Source organism: Tamandua tetradactyla, chromosome 12, assembly GCF_023851605.1.
Source record: "Tamandua tetradactyla isolate mTamTet1 chromosome 12, mTamTet1.pri, whole genome shotgun sequence".
Taxonomy (NCBI): domain Eukaryota; kingdom Metazoa; phylum Chordata; class Mammalia; order Pilosa; family Myrmecophagidae; genus Tamandua; species Tamandua tetradactyla.
This window is the reverse complement of record NC_135338.1, coordinates 53,109,141-53,115,004: the sequence shown is the minus strand read 5'-3', so window position 1 is coordinate 53,115,004 and position 5,864 is coordinate 53,109,141. Positions and strand designations below refer to the sequence as shown.

General features: G+C 37.2%; 1 non-coding gene across 1 annotated transcript; it reads left to right on the top strand.

Annotated features, from left to right (window-relative positions):
- The first annotated feature begins 4,395 nt into the window (after window positions 1–4,395).
- LOC143652814 (U2 spliceosomal RNA) lies at window positions 4,396–4,586 on the top strand. The gene has a single exon (XR_013160869.1). It is a non-coding gene; the product is annotated as a U2 spliceosomal RNA (small nuclear RNA).
- Window positions 4,587–5,864: the final 1,278 nt, after the last annotated feature.

Here is a 5,864-nt window from a genome sequence, read left to right as displayed (position 1 = left end):
CTAACATCACTCTAATAACAAAACAGGATAAAGATGCTACAAGAAAGGAAAACTACAGGCCAATTTCCTTAAGGAATATGGATGCAAAAATTCTCAAAAAAAATACCAGCCCATTAAAACAATTATATACCACTACAAAGTGAGGTTTATACCAGGAATGCAAGGGTGTTTTTATACAAGAAAAGTAATCAACGTAACACAGCACTTTAACAAATCAAAAGGGAAAAATCACATGATCATCTCAATTGACGCTGAAAAAGCACTCAACAAAATTCTGCATACTTTTATGATAAAAACACTTTAAAGGTAGGTTTGAAGGAAACTTCCTCAATATGATAAAGGGCATATATGAAAAACCCATTGTGAGAGACTGAAAGCCTTCCCCATAAAATTCGGAATGGGACAAGGTTGCCCACTGTCACCACTATTATTCAACATTGTACCGGAAGTTCTAACTAGAGCAATCAGGAAGGGAAAGAAATAAAAAGCATCCAACTCAGAAAGGAAGAATTAAAACTTTCATTATTTGCAGATGACATGATACTAGGAAAATCCTGAGAAATCTGTGACAAAGCTTCTTAAACCAATAAACAAATTCAGCAAAGTGGCAAGATACAGGATTAATGTGGAAAAATCAGTAATGTGCTTCTGTACACAAGCAATGACCTAACTGAGGAGACAATTAAGGAAAAATTCCATTCATAATAGCACCTAAAAAAGTCAAGTATCAAGGGATAAACTTAATCAGGATGTAAAGGACTTGTACACAAAAAACTACAAAACATTGCTAAATAGGTGGAAACACATTCCCTGCTCATAGACAGGAAAGTTAATGTAGTTAAGATGTCAATTCTACCCAAATTTTTCTAGAGATTCTATGCAAAAGCAATAAAAGTTCCAACAGCCTACTTTGAAGACTTGGAAAAGCTAGTTATCAAATTCATTTGGAAGGCAAAGAGAACTTGAATAGCTAAAAATATCTTTAAAAAGAAGAATGAAGTAGGAAGACTAACACTGCCTGATTTTAACGCCTATTATACAGCTACAGTGGTCAAAACAGTGTGATACTGGCACAAAGATAGAAATATTGACCAATGGAATTGAATCGAGAATGCGGAGATAGATCACCAAATCTATGGTCAATTGATCTTTGATAAGGCCCTCAAGCCCACTGAACTGGGACAGAATAGTCTTTTCAATAAATGGCGAAGGCATGGCTATTTACTTAGGTTGGATTGTATGATGTGTGTGTTAGTTAGATTCAGTTGACAACTTGGCCAGGTGAGCATACCTAGTCTTGTTGCTGCGGACATAAGCCAATGGTACGTGAACCTCATCTGTTGCTAATTACATCTGCAGTCAGCTAGGAGGCGTGTCTGCTGCAATGAGTGACGTTTGACTTAATTGGCTGGTGCTTAAATGAGAGAGTGCAAGGTAGCACAGCCTAAGCAGCTCGGCATTCCTCATCTCAGCACTTGCAGCTCAGCCCAGGCCTTTGGAGATGCAGAAATAAGTCACCCCGGGGAAAGTTGTTGGAACCCAGGGGCCTGGAGAGAAGACCAGCAGAGACTATCATGTGCCTTCCACGTAAGAAAGAACCTCAGTGGAAAGTTAGCTGCCTTTCCTCTGAAGAATTAACAAAATAAATCCCTTTTGTTAAAAGCCAATCCGTCTCTGATGTGTTGCATTCTGGCAGCTAGCAAACCAGAACAATGTGCGAATAAAACTTTAAAAATGAAGAGAGAAGCAAGTGCCATAGAAAATGTGCAGAAAGAGATGGACCAATTCATTGTTGGTAGGGAAGCTGAGAGGAGCAGTCCCTCCAGAGGACAATGTGGTGGTTCCACAGGAGGCTAGCAGTGAGGTTGCCATGAGATCATACCTGGAGGAACTGAGAATGGGGAAGCTAATGGACATTTACACATTGGTGTTTATGGCGGCAGTGTTCACAATTTGCAGCGGATGGAGGTGGCCTAAGGTACAATGACTGAGGAATGGACTGTGAAACTGTGGTGTATACATAGAATGGACTACTGAGCAGCTGCAAGAAAGAATGAAGTTGGGAGGCAAGCAACTAGGTAAATGAAATTTAAGGACAGTATGTTGAATGAAATGTCAGAAAAAAAAAGACAAATATTACCATGGCTCACTCATGTAGACTAACTATAATATACAAACTTGGAGAATTGAAGTTGAGAGCGTGGGCTATCAGCTTGGGGCCTATTGTAAGGGTCCTAGATTGTAAGCTCTTACAGCAGTCACATATGTTCAAGAATTGTAACTGTTATTTCTAAATTCTGAGATATTGAGTTATGTGTGTCTAACCTAGTCATTCCCTGAAACTTCGGGTATTCATGTGACCCTGAGACTCAGAGTTAGAGCACTGAAGCTATGAAAGTCAGCATTACCCCCTATAGAACTCTGTTTAAAAAGTTGAAAAGGGGGGGTGCAGGGGTAGTTCAGTGTTTCTTGCCTGCCATGAGGGAGACCCTGGTTTGACTTCTGGCCCATACACTTCCCAAAACAAACAAGTAAAACAAAGAAAAAAAAACAAAACAAAACAGAAATTCAATAAATGATGCTGCAATAATGGGATACTCACATGGGAAAAGAATGAAATGTGACCCCCTCCATACAGTATAAAAAAAAAAAAGGTGAACAAGTGATCAGACTTCAACTAGAAATATAAATGAAGCTGATCTGGACAGGACTAAGGTAAGGCAGAATACAGACTAAAGGATGATATGATCCATATTTTAGAACTTCAACTTCTGTGTGAGACCAAAAGGAGATACATTTACTTGGTGCAAAATTTGTATTTTGGGTAGTGCATTATTTAAATTAACTTGTATGGTCAGTTTACTTGAACACCATAATTACATGGAATCGTGAAAACCACGTGAGATCTTGTGGGTTTTTTCAGGTTAGTGTGATGCCCTGATATATCCCAGAGTAATTTGGGCAGAGAATAAAAAATATTTGCAAAATCCTTTTGTGGAACTTGGGAGAAAGGAAGAAATATTAAACTTTTCCATCTGGGAATTCCCGATATTCTTGCAAGCAGTGGGGACAACCAATCCAATAGGCCGAGCCCTCAATCTTGGGGTTCAACCCTATGAAATTATTCCCGCAACAGAGAAGCTAAGCCTACTTATAATTATACCTAAGAACCACCCCCAAGAACCTCTTTTGTTGCTCAGATGTGGCCTCTGTCTCTCAGCCAATTTGGCAAGTGAACTCACTGCCCACCCCACTATGTGGGACATGAATCCCAGGGATATAAATCTCCCTGGCAACATGGGACAAAATTCCTGGGAGAGGTAGGATCCAGCATCATGGGACTGAGAAAACCTTCTTGACCAAAAGGAGAAGAGAGAAATGCAACAAAAATAAAGTTTCAGTGACTGAGGGATTTCAAATAGGATTGAGAGTTTACCCTGGAGGTTATACTTATGCATTATATAGATATCCTTTTTTTAGTTTATGCTGTATTGGATTGGTTGGAAGGAAGTACCTAAAACTGTTGAACTGTGTTCCAGTAGCCTTGATTCTTGAAGATGATTATGTAACTATGTAGCTCTTACAATGTGATGATGTGATTGTGAACAGTTGTGTCTGGTGCTCCTTTTATCAAGGGCATGGAAAAATGAGTAAAAAAAAAGGATAAAAATAAATAATAGGGTAGGCTAATATTAGTGAGGTTTTTTTTCTTTTTATTTCTTTTACTGGAGTGATGCAAATATTCTAAAAATGATCATGTTGATGAATATACAACTACGTAATGTATACTTGATTTATACATGATGTATTGTGATTGTACACTATGGACGGACTGTATGTGTGTGAAGATTTCTCAATAAAAATATTTTTAAAATAATAAAAAAGAATGCAATGTAAAATAAAATAAAATAAATAGGCATGGGAGAACTGTATATCAATAGCCAAAAGAATGAAAAGGACCCTTACCTTATACCCTATACAAAAATTAATTAAAAGTGGATCAAAGACATAAATATAAGAGCCAGTAGTATAAAACACCTAGAAGAAAAGATAAGGAAACATCTTCAAGGCCTAGTAATAGGAGGTAGTTTCTTTAACTTTACACCCACAACACAAGCAATGAAAGAAAAAATAGATAAATGGGAACACCTCAAAAACAAATACATTTGTTCCTCAAAGGACTTTGTCAAAAAGGTGAAGAGGCATCTAATTCAATGGGAGAAAATAATATTTGGAAATCACATATTGCATAAAGGTTAGATATTCTATATACATAAGGAAATCATACAACTCAATAACAAAAGAACAAACAACACAAGTATAAAATGGGTTAAAGATATGAATATAAATTTTTCCAAAGAGCAAATAGAGATGGCTAAAAAGCACATGAAGAAGATTGCTTCTCGGCCTTTTGGCTAAGATCAAGTATAGCATCTGTTCTTATCAGTTTAATATCTGATACGTCCTCTATCCGAGGACAATATATTAAATGGATTTTTGGAGTTGGGAGATGGAATAGGGGCTTTCTCCGTCCACTCCACGCATCGACCTGGTATTGCAGTACTTCCAGAAATGGTGCACTCCCCTCGGGGGAATAATAAATGTATAAAAAGTTAAAAAAAAAAAAAAAAGGCACATGAAGAGATGCTCATTCTCATTAGCTACAAGGGCAATGCAAATCAAGATTGCAATGAGATACCACCTTACATGTATAAGAATGGCTGCTATTAAACAAACAGGATACTACAAATGTTGGAGAGGATATGGAGAAATTGGAATACTTATTCACTGCTGGTGGGACTGTATAATGGTACAGTCACTGTGGAAGACAGTTTGCAGTTCCTTACAAAATAAAATATTGAGTTACCTTATGACCCGGCAATACCACTATTCAGTATATATGCAGAAGACCTGAAAGCAGTGACATAAACAGACATTTGCACATTGATGTTCATAGCAACATTATTCACAATCACCAAAAAATGGAAACAATCCAACTGCCCATCAACAGACAAGTGGCTAAACAAAATCTAGTATATGCATTCTATGGAATATCATGCAGCAGTAGGACGAAATAAGGTCCTGAAGCATATGACAATATGGATGAGCTTTAAGGATATAATGCTGAGTGAAATAAGCCAGACACAAAAGGTTAGATACTGTAGGATTTCACTATTATGGCCTTGGTAAAGGTAATCAGAGGTTTATAATGTAGTATATAGGGGATCACAGATACACAGACGCTAGAGATGGTGAATAGTTAGCTAATGAGATTGAACTTAAATGTAAGGGAATCAATAGAAGTGAAGGCAGTTCATTAGTTGATTTATAAGTAATATTGCCATATTGATTGAAAGGGGTTGTATAAAACAATGTATCCTACCAGTTAACACTACAAATATAAATAAGTTCTTGCATGAACTACTTCAAAGGTATGAATCTTGAACAAAGAGTCAATAATAGAGGGGTATGAGGGAAACTACTATTGCATATTATTGCTTATATTTAACAGGAAGACATCAACAGTACCACAGCAATACCAGGGGTAAATAATTGGGGGAGAAGAATAAGAGTTAAGAGGAGGTTTGGATTTTCTATTTGGTGAGGTATGTTTATCTGTTATTTTCCTCTTTGGAGCAATTAAAATTGAAAGTGTTGATGATTGCACACAAAATGAGGATAATGTGAGACATGGATTGTTGACTTTGGACATTATCTATGATACCCAATGGATAGAGGTGGCTGAAGGATACACTGACTGAGAAGCAGAATGACAAACTGTGGTGTATACATATGATGGAATATTGTGTGATTACAGAAAGGAATGAAGTCATGAGACAGGCAACAAGGTGAATGAAACTTGG